The following is a 13,787-nucleotide window of genomic DNA, read 5'->3' as shown; positions in this document are numbered from 1 at the left end:
TCAGACGCTTAACCGACTGAGCCACCCAGGCGCCCCTGGTTTCCAATTTTTATTGCTAGTATACAGATATATGATTTTTATGTGTTGATCTTACATTCTGCAATCTTGCTAAACTCAAGTATTAGTGCTAGATGATGTCTCGTGCGTGCATATGAATTCTTTAGGGTTGTCTGTGAATAGAGATAGTTTCGTTTCTTCCTTTACAATCCAGATAGCTTTTAGTTCTTTTTTCTAAAATCATAAACAGAGGGGCGCCTGGGTGGCTCAGTCGGTTGAGCGTCTGACTTCAGCTCAGGTCATGATCTCACGGTTCACGAGTGTCGGGCTCTGTGCTGATAGCTCAGAGCCTGGAGCCTTCTTCAGATACTGTGTCTCCCTCTCTCTCTGCCCCTCCCCTGCTCATGCTCTGTCTCTCTCTGTCTCAAAAAAAAATAAAAACATTAAAAAAAAAACAAAATCATAAATAGATGTGAATTTTGTCAGGTGCTTTTTATGCACCTGGTTATTGCTTTAATCCTGTTTTTTTGTTTTTTTTTCCTTCAAGTGGCAAATGTGGGAATTACATTGATTGGTTTTCAAATAATGAACAATCCCTGCATTCCTTGGATAAACCTCACTTGGACAATGGTGTATTATTCCTTTTTTTATTATGTTATTGGATTTGATTTTCTAATATTCTGTTGAGGATTTGTGTCTCTGTCCATGAGAGTTATTTGTTTTTAATTTTCTTTTATTGTGATGTCATTTTCTGATTTGGGTATAGTTCTATTCTATGAACGGACCAATCCTTTATTTTAAAAAGGATCAAAACTAAGAAATGACAAGGATTCTGCAAACATCCCATTGAAGACAATTCCTGGATTCTTGAACCAGTGCCATTTGCTGGGCTGTGAATTGCATATAGTTTCTTTTATGTTTTGCTCCTGAATCCAAAATACAGATGGTTGTCATGCTGGCTGCAGTGATAACTGACTTTTGTAATCTCAGTATCTCATTGCCAATTATTAAAACTAGTCTTCCCTGGTGACACAGTTTCAGTGATTGACGTAAAATGTAAATTTTCCTACAGCTGCACTATCAACCTGATCTCTTTTTTTTTGCTTTTGTTTTGCAGCCACACCTAGAACAGCACAAAATCTACCAGCCAGGTAAGCCCAGGCCTCTGTGCAGTTCACAACTACAGGCAGTCCCTCACTGCATGGTTTGACTTAACACGTTTCGACTTTACAAAGGCGCAGAGGCAGTATTCAGTAGAAACCGTACGTTGAATTTGGATCATTTCCAGGGCTGCCTATGCACCTTACAATCCTCCCTCGTGATGCTGGGTGCTGCTAGCCGGCTGCAGCTCCCTCCTGGTCAGCCACATGATCATGAAACCCCTGTGCTAACAACCCCTAGGCTTACAACCATTCTGTGCCCATATGGCCATTCTGTTTCTCACTTTCAGTACTTTATTCAAGAAGCTAAATGAAATATTTGACACTTTAATATGAAATGCTATGTTATAAAAGGCATTTGTGTTAGATGAGTTTGCCCAACTGTAGGCTAATGTAAGTGTTCTGAGCACGTTTAAGATAGGCTAGGCTAAGCTATGATGTTCAGTGGTTTATGTGTATTAAATGCATTTTCAACTTAAAGATATTTTTAACTTACTATGGGTTTATCAAAATGGAACCTCATCGTAAGCAGAAGAAGATGCATATATTGATTTGAAGACGGCTTAGGGCATTTCTGCTTCCTTCTCTCCAGAAAGGTACAAATAGTTCGGATACCCCAGGGCCTCTAGGTAGCAGACATTTATTTGGCTGAATAGATTGCCCATCGGGGGCTCATGGTCATTCAGGTGAAGGGTCATCAATGGGAAAGTAGATAAAGGGGGAACTTGCCACAGGAAGCTCTTCTCCAAGCCATGAGGGGAAGAGATGAGTCAGCTATTCATTTGTTTAGTTAAAAAAAATTTGTGGGGCGCCTGGGTGGCTCAGCCGGTTGAGTGTCTGACTTCCGTTCAGGTCATGATCTCGCGGTTTGTAAGTTCGAGCCCCACGTCAGGCTCTGTGCTGACAGCTCAGAGCCTGGAGCCTGCTTGGGATTCTGTGTCTCCCTCTCTCTCTGGCCCTTCCCTCTCGAGCTCTGTCTCTCTCTCTCTCTCAAAAATAAATAAACATTAAACATTTTTTTTTAATTTGTATTTTGTCCTAAGTATTAAGTTGATATAGTCTTAATGTGGAGGGATGTCTATAAAATAGAGTGGGAAATTAAATAATAAATACATTAAAATTGTGGAAATTCCGGTAGTGCTTTTTATATGTGAGGCACTACCTAAGCTTTTTACATATAGTAACTCATTTGATTGTGACAAAACCCCCAATAAGGTAGGCATTATTGTAATCTCAACTTTACTAGGTAACTGTCACAAGAGGGGTTGTAGAATACTATGAATAACCTTATGTATACAATAAAAAAAAATCCACCTATGAAAATGCAAAAAAATATTGTGTGGAGGTAAGTTTCCCCACTCTAAGCCTAGAGTTGTGTGCATGTACAGGGAAAGATTTTCACTTTTGTTGCACATACTAACATTTGCTTAGATTTCTTTTTCTGAGTGTGTATTACTTAGATCCTTTAAAATTATGTTTTTCTTCAGGAGTGCCTGGGTGGCTCAGTCGGTTGAGTGTCCGACTTCGGCTCAGGTCATAATCTCATGGTTCATGAGTTCGAGCCCCGCGTCGGGCCCACTGCTGTCTGTGCAGAGTCTCCTTCAGATCCTGTCTCCCTCTCTCTCTGCCACCCCACCTCGTGCACTTTCTCTCTCAAAAATAAATAAAACATGGGGCACCTGGGTGGCTCAGTTCGGTTAAGTATCCAGCTCTTGATTTCAGCTCAGGTCATGATCTCATGGTTTCATGAGTTTGAGCCCCATATCAGGCTCTGTGCTAACAATGAGGAGCCTGCTTGGGATTCTCTCTCTCTCTCTCTCTCTCTCTTTCTCCCTCTCTCTCTCTACCCCTCCCCCACTCATGCTATCTCTTTCTCAAAATAAATAAATAAACTTTAATAAATAAATAAATAAGGGTGCCTGGGTGGCTCAGTCAGTTAAGCATTTGACTTCGGCCTAGGTCATGATCTCAGGGTCCATGGGTTAGCCTGGAGCCTGCTTCGGATTCCGTGTCTCCCTCTGTCTTTCTGCCCCTCCCTCGCTCATGCCCTGTCTCTCTCTCTCTCTCTCTCTCTCTCTCAAAAATAAATAAACATTAAAAATTAAAATAAATAAATAAACAAAACATTAAACAAAATTATATTTTTCTTCAAATTATTCACCAGAGGTAGTATGCACTTATTGTCGATTTTTTTTTTACTTTTTCTTTAATGTTTATTTATTTTTGAGAGAGGAAAGAGAGCGCGGGGGAGGGGCACACAGAGAGGGAGACCCAGAATCTGAAGCAGGCTCCAGGCTCTGAGCTGTCAGCACAGAGCCTGGCTCCGGGCTCAAACCCACAAACCACGAGATTGTGACCTGAACTGAAGTCAATCTGAGTCACCCAGGCACCTCTCAAGTTTTTAGAGAAGAAAAACAATCACAAATGAGAAAATAGAAATGACCTGCAATCTCACCTCAGAGAGGAAATTAACATTTTGGTGTTTACATTTTCAGGTTTTTTTGGTATAAATATATGATTTTACGTTCATCAAAAAATTGGTTGACACTTGGGGATAATAGAAAATATATATTGGCCTCTTCCCCCTCATTTCCTGGCACAGAGCTCCTAAAACCGTTGTAAGTTCCCAAGTGCAGAGCCCTAGGACATCTCTTGTTCTAATGAGGTGACTATCGGTGGGCTCCTGGGTGGGGGCTGGTCACTGGAAAGACCAAGATTAGAAGCTTGGAATTCTAAGGCTCTCCGAGAAGGGAGAATGGCTGAAAATGGAGTTAATGATGGATCATGCCTGCATGATAAAAAGTCCATCAATTCGCACAAGCACTTGGAGAGCTCAGAAAGCACATGGAGGTGTGGGGAGAGCAGCACCATATCCTTTCTCATATCCTTTTATAAGAAGCTGGCAGGGGCGCCTGGGTGGCGCAGTCAGTTGAGCGTCCGACTTCAGCCAGGTCACGATCTCGCGGTCCGTGAGTTCGAGCCCCTCGTCGGGCTCTGGGCTGATGGCCCAGAGCCTGGAGCCTGTTTCCAATCCTGTGTCTCCCTCTCTCTCTGCCCCTCCCCCGTTCATGCTCTGTCTCTCTCTGTCCCAAAAATAAATAAACGTTGGGAAAAAAAAATTAAAAAAAAAAAGAAGCTGGCAAAAATAAGTCAGTGTTCCCCTAAGTTCTATGAGCAGCTCTGGCAGATGAATCAAACCCAAGGAGGGGGTCATCAGAATCTCTGGTCTACAGCTGGCCGGCCAGAAGCACAAGGGACAGCCTGAGCCTGCGACTGGCATCTGAACTGGGACTGGGGAGGGGTGTGGGGGTGTCGGTCTTGTGGGACTGAGCCCTTAACCTGGGGCATCTGACACTGTCTCCTGGTCGATGGTGTTGGAGTTGGGTTGAATTGTGGGAGCCCAGCTGGTGTCAGAGAGAATTGCTTCGTCGTGGGGAAAAACCTCTCCACATTTGGTGACCAGAAGCAAAGTGTTCTGTGTCCAGTAGAGGAGACACGCAGGAGAGACACAACGGTGGGGAGGGGAAAGCAGAGCCTTTCCGTACACAACACCGTAACACGGTTTTAAAAGCTACCCTTTCCGGCTAGCAATTTTGTCATGGGCATCTTTCATTTCCTTAAGCATTCTCGCACGGCATGGCTTTGACCATATTTTTGGTCGCCTACCGCCGTACTTTGCTTCTGCCATTGGAAATGGGAGAGGGTGATTAATTGAACATTTAATGTGGTGGAATAATGTGATTGAGAAATCAGCTATATGTGGTTTTCTTGGCTGTGGACTCTTCAGGAAAAAATGTGAAGTATTTTCCCCACATCCTCCCAGGAGGGGGGCCAGAGCTTCCAGTCCTGGAGGCTGGAGAGGATTGGAGCTAGTTTTCCAGCAGGGGAGGGAGAGCCTTACCTGCGGGACAGTGACTTCCTGTATCTGAGAAGAAGGTGCAAGGTCACGAGTGTCCACAGGTGACAGAAGCTGAGATCCAGCTGGAACACACATTCCCACCCCCCTGTGCCTCCCAGGTGGCAAAAACCTGGTATGGGATGTCTGGTTACGAGGAGGAAGCGGCGTTCAGACAGGAAGGAGCAACATTCAGCATGTACTACAAGAAGCAGATGCAACTGTGGCCTTTTTCACTGAATAAGGACCAGCTGCCCCAGTTGTACAAGATCAAATCCTTTGTTTGCTTATTTGGAGATTTTTGGGGTTTTGGTGTTTTTTTTTGTTTTTGGGTTTTTTTTTTAACCCAATGGGCCAGGGGATGAGGCCCTAATAATGACTTTAAACTTCCCACCAACTGTGGATGGGACTTGGGATCAGATTTATTTATTTTATTTATTTATTTTAATTTTTTTTAATGTTTATTTTTGAGAAACAGACAGACAGACAGACAGTGCAAGCATGGGAGGGGCAGAGAGAGAGGGAGACACAGAATCCAAAGCAGCCTTCAGTGTCTGAGCTTGTCAGCACAGAGCCTGCTACAGAGCTCGAACTCACGGACCGTGAGATCATGACCTGAGCTGAAGTTGCACACTTAACCAACTGAGCCACCCAGGCGCCCTGCTTGGGATCAGATTTAAATAAACCTGGCAGGGTGCCTGGGTGGCTCAGTCGGTTAAGCACCTGACTCTTGGTTCTGGCTTAGGTCATGATCTCACTGCCGTGAGATCAAGCCCTGCATTGGGCTTTGCACTGGGTGTGGAGCCGGAGTAAGATTCTGTCTTTCTCCCTCTCTCTCTCTGCCTCTGCTCCTCCCCTGAGTGCTCTCTCTAAACAAACAAAGCTGGCAAAATAAGGAATATCAGTATTTATTCCCCATCGAGTGTCATGGAGCTATTTATTCCTTTCTTAAGCACAACAACATGAGGAACGTTCATGTGGCTGAATCTCTGTGCTCATCCTTGATCACACAGGCTGTTCATCTCAAGCATCTTGGCACCCTAAGGGGTGGCAATGTCTGCTGGGCCAGTCAGCTCAATGGATTAAGCTCCTTGGGTTGAAAGATCAGAACCTGGCAAAGACAGACAAGGTGGGGGAAACTGGTTCCAGTCCCCACGTTGTCACTAATGTGTTTTCTACCTCTGAGCAAGTTTCTTTACCTCTCTGTGCCTTGACTTCCCAGTCTGTAAATTTCTGTGGACTCATAAGCCCTTGCCTCTTGGGAGCCCTCAGCCTCTAGGAAGTCTAGACCACTCACTGATAAATATTAAATGACATAGCCATGGAAACCATAAGCAGCTCAATATTCTCCCGTGTGCTCCGGTCAAACCAGATTGTGGGCCATGTTCCAGAACATACTCTGGGTTTTACACCTCCATGGTTTTGCTCTTGCTGTTCCCCTGGAATGGGGGGCCCTCATTCTTGCCTGTGACAATCCGACTGGTCCTTTAAAATTCAACAACATCCACTCTCCACGAGGCCACCCCCAGAGGGTGGACTTCTTTCTTTCTTCATCCACTGGTATCTTAGGCCTGTGACTACAGTCATCAGGGTACAATTTGCAAGCTCCCTGAGGGCAGGGGCTGGGCCTCACTCATCTCTGCGTGCCCCACAGGACTCAGCCCAGGATGTTACGAGTTATGGTGCAGCCAAATGTTTGTGGAACTAGAATTGGGACCTGGGCCTAGGCTTGGCTCAAGTTTCAGGCTATTTCAGGCCCTGGGATGGGTGGGGTGATGAAGGGAATGCTGGGGCTGCAAGATAAAAGGCCTGAGCGGGAATGTGGCCTGGGCTTCACTGCCTGGAAGGGCCTCTCTGCCTCCCTCCTCTCCCCACCACCCAAGCAGGAGCAGGGAAACACTGTGTACTAGAGACTCTTCCATCAGACCCTTGTGGGCCCCTTAGGACCTTCGCCCCGCCCACTCTGTCCCTGAGTCCCTATGGGGGGGGGGGGGCAAGGGCCCAACCAGGTCTGCAGGAAATGGCTGGAGGGGGGGCTGTGGGAAAAAGTTAATGTCCTAGCTCCCGGGCTCTGCTTGGGCCCCACTGTTGCCCTTGGTCTAAAACGTTGTGTTGACCCTTTGTCCAGGCTCTGTTTGGAGTGTGGAAGTGGCATGAGCTCATGCAAGAGGCTGAGGAGTCTTTCCTCACTGCTGCAGAATGGGACAAATGTTGAGGGCGGGGAAGAGGGGGGTTAACTCTTTTCCTGGGGAAGAGGCCAGGCTCGCAATGGGTAAAGGTGGAGCCCCTGACCCTCAGAAGGCCTCCCCGGCAGAACTCCTGCACACGGCAGAGCAGAAGGGAGGCCTGCGGGATTGAGACAGACAGGTATGAGGGGCAGTGCTGGCAATCTGGGCCAGCTATAGGAAGAGCTGGGAGGGTGAAATGGTTAATGGTTTGTTGAAAAACAGGGAGAGTCCCTCCTCCAGGGGCCCAGCTGGCTGCAAAGCCAGGAGCAGCGGCTCCAAGGGTGATGCAATGGGGCCCGCCCTGCACACCAGAGAGGGTGAGGAAGGCGAGCTCCCACCCAGCAGCAGCCTCCACACCAACAGCTGACCACTCTCCTCCGGCTCCAATAAGCCAACCACAGGGCAGGGCCTTTGGGGCAAAGGGGGCAGGTGACTGGCCACCAGAAAATTCGGGAGTTGCAGCTCCTGCCTGTCCCACTGCATCCGGCCCCAGTGCCCTTCCAGCCAAGGCAAATCCCTCTCCTGGCACCCAATGACAGACCTAACCAACCTGGCCAACCTCCTGTCTCTTCCAAATCCAAGACCATTTCCAGTCCTAGGGGCCGGTGGCAGGTAGCAGGTGGGGAACCTGGGCCTATGAGAGGTGTAGACGCACAATGCAGTCTCTGATCGCAGCAAACTGGCACCTCCTCTCACCAGCCCACTCTCCATTGTCTTGAGACAGGCTACCTGCCAGGGAGACAATATTTCAGAAACTTCTAAAAGACTCAGGACAAATCCAAGAGTGGGTATGTTGATGTGAACTCTGGAGACGGAGTGCTGCCCTCCTCCCCACGCCGGGGTCTGGCATGGTAAAGGCAAGTTTGCTTCTCAGAAGGACTTTGCAGGGTGGGGCACATGGAGAGAGGGAGGAGAAAGTATCCAGAGGCCCAAATTTTGTGACAAAGTTCAGCTGTTGACTCCAAGCCCGGTGAGGACAGGAACAGGGTCTGTCTTGTTGACCGCGGGCTCCCTGGCAGCCAGCACGGCTCCTGACACAAAGCCTGTGCTTAATAAATAACTGACTGGCAGAGACCTGGGCACAAGCTGGTGCCCAAGGCCAGTTTCACAATTTCTGGAGTCTGCTTTTTTTGGTAAATGCCTTACCACACACACACACACACACACACACACACACACACACACATACACACTCATAGGGGCAGGAAAGTACACAAAGTAGCACAAAGAACCATCAAAACAGATTCCTTGAACATTGTTTACCATTACTGGAAGCTTGCTCAGCCTTAACTTTAATGGGCTGTAGCTTTGAAAGCTGAAAACTGAAGAAAGATACATCAGTATTTCAGGTCCAAGTTTGAGGGAGTTTGGAGGGGCTGCTGGATACACAGTAGCCAGACCCCAGGCCAGACTGGGCCAGGGGAGTGGTGTGCTGGCGGCTCCCGCCGCTCCAGCCCCAGTGCTGGAGGCAGTAATCCCCACGTAAACACGTACTCAGCACCAGCAGTGACAACCTTTCCCGAAGCAAGCAGGTTTCTGCCGCTGCTCCTCATTCTGGGAAGCAGGGCACACAGAGAATTCCAAATCCTCAACAATAATGCATTCCCCTCCAGATTTTTAGCTGGAGCCACATTTTAGTGCCTTACATTTGCACAATACTTGTAACTTGTTCAAAGCTCTTTTATATTTATTATCTTGCTAGATTGGATCATCACAAACCCCAGATGGAGAGCTATCACCCGGTTTTGCATGAGGAAACAGAGGCCCAGAAGGCCCCAGAAAGTCCCAGGATTCCGGCAGCCAAGTTGGTAGCAGAGTCAAGACTTGAGGCCACATCTCTGTCTTCCCAGATGCCCTGCTCTGCTCCACGCTAGACACGCAGCCTCCCCATGAGTCAGCCGTCACGAGTTCCAAGCACTGGGCCTCACATCCCCTGTGGCCGAAAGGTGCCTTTCCCTGGGTCCTATTCACAGCCAGGACAATTGGCCCCACTGTTTACATTTTTGCTCCTTCCCTCTGGCAGGACCCGGTGCCATGAACCAACCTTGTCTATTTTGCTTGAAAGCCTATCCCGCTGTGCCTCCTACACTGACACACGCTATATTCAGGTTGCACTAAACTGGAAACCAGTGCCCAGCGCTGGGAGAACGACGGAGACAACTTTTATGGCAAGATGAGGGAACGTTTGGGAAACACTGACAAGGACAAGCGTGTTAGCAGTCTGCATATGTGGTAATGTGTTTTCGAAATACTGTAATCTGATCAGAGTAGGAGGACACAAAGCAACATGCATCTACCGAGCACAGGTATGTAAGAGTCGAGCTTCTGTGAATTGCCAAGAACCAGAAGTGAACTTAGAAAGACGTGAAGAGATTTTTTATCTTCACAGGTTTTTCTTTCCTACAATGTTCAAAACAATAATAAATAATAAATAGGATCGTAACAGGGGTGCCTGGCTGGCTCAGCTGGTAGAGCATACGACTTAATCTCAGGGTCATGGGTTCGAGCCCCACGTTAGGCATGGAGCCTACTTAAAAAAAATAATTTAAAAAAATAGGATCATAATAAGCAGAGGAGGAGGCAGAGAAGCAGAAGGCCCCCAGGGGACTATCCATCTTCCCCCAAAGGCTAGAGTTAAAGAGGGTGGCAGGGGGAGGAGACTGGCCATGTGGGGTGAAGGAGCTGGGTGGGAGCCAGTGCTCAGAGATATAGAGGTGCACCTGGGAGCCTCGTCTCTGGGAGTCCCTCAGTGCCAGGAGGACACGTAAGCAATCTGGAGTCCTGCTCCAGGGGCCCCCTTCACGTCAATTACAACATTAATGGCGCCTCCCAGAGTTGTGCAACATGGAGGCCTTGGGACAGAAAGAAGTTGGAGCGGATCTGTTGAACGTGGAGCCACTGAGCCTTGCTTACCTGCTTCTGTTGTCATCTGAGATCTCCTGCAATTTTTCTGCACCTTTCATTTAGGAGGGTTAAAGCGCCGCCTGGCCTATAGAAGATGAGAGGCTTCCAGGGGGAGCCTGGCCTTGCTTTGGTGGGGATGCCAGCCTGGCGGGGAACAGGCAGGTGTGAAAGGCACCAGCCTAGGCTCCCCTGGGACTCGGGGACAGTGCGCTGCACAGACATATCAAAGCCGGTATGTCTGAAGCAGACTCCTTATGTCAGCAGCCCCTCCACCCAGACCTGCTTTTCCTCCCATGTTCCCCATCCTGGTGGACATCCCTGCCATCCACCCACAGCTTGCCAGGCTCTGCACCATCTGGCTCCAACTTCAGCTGTCACTCTGCCCCATTTTGCACCCTGTGCCCCACCTGTGCTGAAATAGTTACAGTTCCCGTAATACATACCAAGTTACTTCATTGCCCTGCCTCTTTTCATGCTATCCCTTCCCTACCTTGTCCGGCTGCTTATATGTCAAGAGTCAGCTCAAGTAGCAGCTGCCTCTACAAAACCATTCCTGCTTGTCCCCACCCCTACCCCCCATACCCCCCCCCACACCCCCGCCATCTGTCCCCTGGTAGAGATCAGTACTTCTTTTGTCTCTGTAGCCCCAATATCTGGTGTGGCTCCTGACACATCTTTCTCATTCAGTGTATATTTTATGAATTAAAAAAAAAATGAATGAATGTGGAGAGGAAGTTTTGGGGTAGACAGAAGAGTGAATTTGACTGACAAGACTCAGCCCATGTGTGACACCCCAATGCCACCACATTTCTGGTGATGGCATCCCCCAATTCATCTCTACCCCCAGGCTACTCCTTTCTAGGGCAGGGTCCCTTCTGGTCCTTAGGCTCTTTGGCAGCTTCCCTCCACCACACACAACAGGTGCACCCATCCTTGGGTCTCTACTGTTCTCAAATGTTGGCGCCTGCTCGTTGGGTGTGGGTTGTGCCGTTCAGGGGAGTGAGCCCTGACCTACCCACCTGACCTTGCTCAGAGCTGCTGAGTCAGCTAGGTGGCTGGGTGGGCTGAGGACAGGTCAATTCTTTTTTTTTTTAATTAAAAAAAAATTAATGTTTACTTATTTTTGAAAGAGAGAGAGAGAGAGAGAGAGAGAGAGAAACAAGAGGGAGAGGGGCAAAGACAGAGAGGGAGACACAGCATCCAAAGTAGGCTCCAGGCTCTGAGCTGTCAGCACAGAGCCCGACGCGGGGTTCAAACTCATGGACCGCAAGATCATGACCTGAGTCGAAGTCCAAAGCATAACTGACAGAGCCACCCAGGTGCCCCCAGGACAGGTCATTTCTTGACATCCATAAGAGGCAACCTCCCTAGCTGGGCCATGTGAGGCCATCTAGGAGGGGGGGGGGGGGGCAGCACACAACAGCTCTCACCCATGTTATGTCATCACACTCTCTGGCTGGGTGAGTCCTCTGGGTTCCAGCCCACATATGGTGGGGGCAGTGGCAGCCAATCATGTCCTTTGCAGCAGGCTAATTTCCAGGAAGGCCCTGGACCCTGGCCTGACATGAACCACATAGGCCTGCTGCCTTTTCCAGGGCAAGGAGTACTGTCCATCCTGCCTTCTAGCCTAAGCACCCAATTCCCGTAGGTGGACCACCCCACACCCCCCCTTGGGCCAGGCACTCAGGTAAGTGGAGTCAGCCTCCTTCCTCGTTCAAATGGCAAAGGAGCTGCTTCTTCTAGGCCTGTTCCTGTCTTCAGCATCCTCAGCAGCAGCAACGGCCAATTCTGTGAGCGAGGTGTTGACACCTGTTACCCTGATTCAGGAGGACTCAAAGAAGGGCTGAACTCCCGTCTCCAGGAAGTTGGCAGTTTGGTTGCTAACATGCATGGCAGAACTTGGGATCTGAGAGACAAAGCTCTCAGACAATGGGGGTTTTTAACACATCAAATCCAAAAGGCACATCTATGTTTTTTTGTTTTTTTGTTTTTAATAAGCTATCCTAAGTCACATGTTTTCCTATTCTGGGGATGTGGAGTTTTCACCTCTGTTCCAACTGGCTCTCCCTCTGTTCTCTGAGCAGGCAGCTCTGATCCCTGGACTCTGACAACAGTTTGGGCAAAGCCACAGGATGAAAGCTACTTTAGGCCATATATCCAAAGACTCCTGGGTGGGCAGGTATGGCTCCTGGCCCCAGCTGGGAGATAAGGAGAAAGATACCAGTCTGGCACGCTGTGGATAAATCTGGTATCGTGGTCCCCTACTCTCTGTCCCTTCTGATACAGGAATACCCCTGAGAAGGAAGTTGGGGGATTGAAAAAGTGGGCAGTTAAGATGAGGATATGCAGAAGTATGCATCCTTTCAGGCACTTCCGCGGCCTCATTCAAACAGATGGCCCCATGGGGCGGGGTGGTTGGAACATGGGCTTCTCTGACTAAGACTTCTGGGGCCCCAGAGGCAAGTATTTTATACTCTTCCCACTCCTGAACACAAACCAGTGGAAAAGATGTCATTCCAAACCACAACTGCTTTCTTAAAAGAGTTGAACCTGTCAGAGACCTGGTGGGGTTCTGGATAGAAAAAGGTGGGCTTGGTGGGGCAGGGGAAATTTCAGAAAAGGGCACTGGGGGGGAACCTGAATTACTCATCACAGTAGAGAGGAATCTGGCCTTCCAGAGTCAATCAAGGAGGAGAGAGGGAGGTGGGGGGATGGAAGGGAGTAACAAGGAAGCCACATTAGGCAGCAGTGGGCTAGGGCAGCTCTGTGGGGTGGTGTGGCCAGTGAGAAACCCCAGGTGACGAGATCGCCAAAATAACTTTACAGAACATTTCAGAAATGTGATTTTAAATTGTTTGTTAGGTGATGTAATCTCTCCCCTGTGGCCCACAAACCTTCACTAAAAGTTCTGCTACATGTTACAGCATTATTTTTGCAGTTGTTTTGGAATAGGGGTGGGGGTTGAAAGGAGAAGGGGCCGTGTTCCGTATTTGAATTGACAGCAGGAACTGAAGAAACAGTCACAACACCAGAATAGTGAGTAACACTTCAGATGAGGCAGAAAACTAGAGCCAGAGGTAACCATGAAAATCTAAGTCCCCCTACTAATTCACAGAAATCCTGGGGAGGGCACTGGACTTTCCACAGGACACGGGCGGGCCTTTAGCCAGTGTCATTTCACTCTCAAAAGACATGCTACCTCAGCTGACATTAGGTTACAAACAGGCTTTGCCTCTCCAGCTGGTCTAATAAGACTTGCAAAACATACAATGTATCGCACACACCTTTTCCATCCAGGGCCTTAGCACAGAGCACATGGTAGGGACCAGTAACAGCATGCGAATGCCCTGGGTGCCACTGGGAACTGGCAAAATCTAATGCTTCTAGGGATGAGCAGGAAAACCATTCAAGCCAGGGACTTATCTGTCCCACCCCAAATCCCCCCTCCTTCTCTCGGCTCCCTTACCCCTATCCCAGGGGCCAGATAACATCAGCTCCGCGACCTGAAGGTCTTGTAAACAGGCAAGACCCAGCGGAGACGGTGGTGGAAGAGGTCACAAAAGGTTGTGCGGAAACCACACTGCTCTCTCAGTCTGTGCCGGG

This window comes from Prionailurus viverrinus, chromosome C1, assembly GCF_022837055.1.
Source record: "Prionailurus viverrinus isolate Anna chromosome C1, UM_Priviv_1.0, whole genome shotgun sequence".
Lineage (NCBI taxonomy): Eukaryota > Metazoa > Chordata > Mammalia > Carnivora > Felidae > Prionailurus > Prionailurus viverrinus.
Note: the sequence above shows the minus strand (reverse complement) of the source record.